Genomic DNA, 2,806 nt, shown 5'->3' on the forward strand with positions numbered 1-2,806 from the left:
CGGTGGCAGCGCAAAGTCTCATTAGAAAGCGGTCTGAACAAACCAGCCGCTCATATCTCTGACACAGCTTCATACCTCCAAGGCACAGGTGGCCTCCCTTTTATTTTTATGCGCACGTGTGACTTTCTGTCTTTCTCAAGTGAGCGTGCGGCTCCCTGTGAAAAGGGCGATGCTTGATTTGCGTTCCTCTGGCAACGTGACAGCACGCATAATTTGGGCATGAAAGTGAACTTCAACCAGTAGGTGCATGGTCATTAAAAAAAAAATAGTAGCATGCTATATACAGCGTAGAGTACATAATTCTGCGATCCCCCGCTGACGTTGTGAGTTTGCTGACTTCGGAAGAAATACAGTCTCCAATTCGTATGCCTGCTTCTCGATTACACTGGTCAACATCGAATTTGATTCCGAGGTGGCTTTATGTGTCCCTAGGTGAAATGAAATATGTTTCCCATTTGGACAAGAAAGTTTCTAGTCCTAACAAGAAAGTTTCGTGTTCGGGTGAGAAAGTTTTCTTGTTAGGACGACAGAGTTTCTCGTTAGAATGCGAACGCAGTATGTGTGCACGGGAGACATTTCGGTTTGCATATCTGAATGAAAATGACAGTGCGGGACCTAGTTTTGTAATATTTTCACCTGGGACTTTATTATAAGGACATTGCTGCTTTACTTGCAAGTCGTCGCCGTTCTGCAGACATTTAAAACGTTTGGAAGTCTTGTTTAGATCAGCTAACGCTCATGGGTAAAGACATTTCTCATCCTAACGAGAAAGTTTCTCGTCCAAATGAGAAACATATTCCAACCCAGTTGCATTGAAAACTCATTCCCAGCAGGAGCTTTGAAGGCACTCCGTTATCTAAATTAAACAGCGTTTAAATACGAGATGTACAATGTTGGACAGTTAGCCCGGCGCTAATGATGATGACGCAGCGGGTGCTTTCATTTTAATTCGTTTCACGCTCAAAGTCAACGCAGATCACTTTGAATTGTTCACTAGAGGAGACTTGAGTGGAAACGTTTTTTATGAGCTTTCTAAGTAGCAACTTCACACTCATGCTGATGATGAGAATCGTACTGCAATATGTTGTAAAGCAAATATCACGCGTACATCATTGAAAGTGGATTCACTCAAATAAATATATATTGATGGTGAAAATCCGCATCAGAGCGAAAATGATTGCGTCAATGTAGGTTTTAATAATAAAACGCTTGAATTGCAGAAGTTAGACACTGGGAAATATTGAGCCGCCACCAATTCCTTGGTGACTTTTTGCTCGGCTCCCAAGTTAATTTGATTATTACATAATCGTTTCCTCTGGATAAATGGTTACAATGGCTTGTCTTTTGTGTAGCCATACTGCCCCCTGTTGATTGAGGGGGGGACACCATGCACGACTGCTGCATTGGAAAAGTCTTCCCCACCCATCCACTTTATGGAGAATTTAGAGACTTCAATAACTCTACCATGCATGTTTCGGGAACGTGGAAGAAAACCCACGCAAGATCACAAAAACCCTACTCAGGAAAGCCCAGTTGAGATTCGAACGATGAACCTCAGAACTGTGAGGCTGACGTTGTAAACACGAGCACACCGTTTTGCCCAGGTGGGGGAATCTTTCCCCCGTCCTCTGAGGGTGATCTTAGAAACATTTTGGGGTTGAATATTTTTGAGACAGCAAGGTCGAGTGGCTTTAGAACATCTGCCCAACAGCAGAGAGGTCTGAATTGAATTTTGCGGTTTCATCCTAACTTACCCCCCACAAAAATACATACGAAGTTGATTGCTGTTTTTTTTTTGTTTGTTTGTTAGTTTTGTTTTTAATAACAGTTCTTGTGAGGATTTATTCATGCTGAGAAGCGATTACCGCTGTGTAAACATTCATGAGATGGCCTCTGGCTCCCTCTGGTGGTGAGTAGACTGTTTCCCAGGTTTTCTATTTGGTTAAAAGCTACTGTATAATCCTTGGATCATGTTAATGCCTGGCATCGATTTGTATTTCTTCATAAATACAGAATATATGTACAAAACAAACACGCAGGCCAGGTCCATTGACCCAGGTAGCACGCGGTGATTTTCTTCGAACGAGCTTCATTGTCTGGAGACCAGGAATGCAAAACATTTAAATTGCCATGACGCCGTCACAGTAAGGAATACGTTTTTTTTAAGGAGGCAATGATAATAATAATGCTAAAAGAAAAAAGAAAAAATAAGACAAAGAGTAAGTGTCAATCTTGAACAATCTGCTTCATTTAAAAAAAAAATGCAAGTGTTTTAGATTGTTTATATAGTCATAAAATTGACATGTTGGAATGAACAATGGTTAAACTCACACTGAAATAAAGGCAATGCGTATGTTAGTTATTGGTGATGTAGTTTACATTGGTGTAGAAATGCACTGTCATACTGAGAGGTTTCCCTAATATTTTGACTCTGTGGTGTGGCTAAATAACCCAAACTGATAATAAATGTGTGTGGGTCAAATAAAGGATATCTTAAATGACGGGCTGTTCCAAAATATGTCTCAAATATCAACAAAGCTTCAATCATATTGAGTGATGTCTTGTCAAACTTCAACTCAATGGCCTCCACTCCATGTACTGTACACGTTTAGGCAACAACGCCCAAAGAGAGGGCGCAAGAAAAGCATATGGCCGATCTCCGACCGCGATCAAAAGCGGGCTGCTCACATGCGACTTTGGAGCCATAAAGTGCTCAGCCGAGTGCACCGAGTGCTCCTGACAGCACAGCGTTGCTTGACAGTGATTGGTGCCGGAGCATTCTTTGGCTACCACGGTGGACACAGAC

This window comes from Hippocampus comes, unplaced genomic scaffold, assembly GCF_001891065.2.
Source record: "Hippocampus comes isolate QL1 unplaced genomic scaffold, H_comes_QL1_v1.1 scaffold59, whole genome shotgun sequence".
In the NCBI taxonomy this organism is placed as follows: Eukaryota; Metazoa; Chordata; class Actinopteri; order Syngnathiformes; family Syngnathidae; genus Hippocampus; species Hippocampus comes.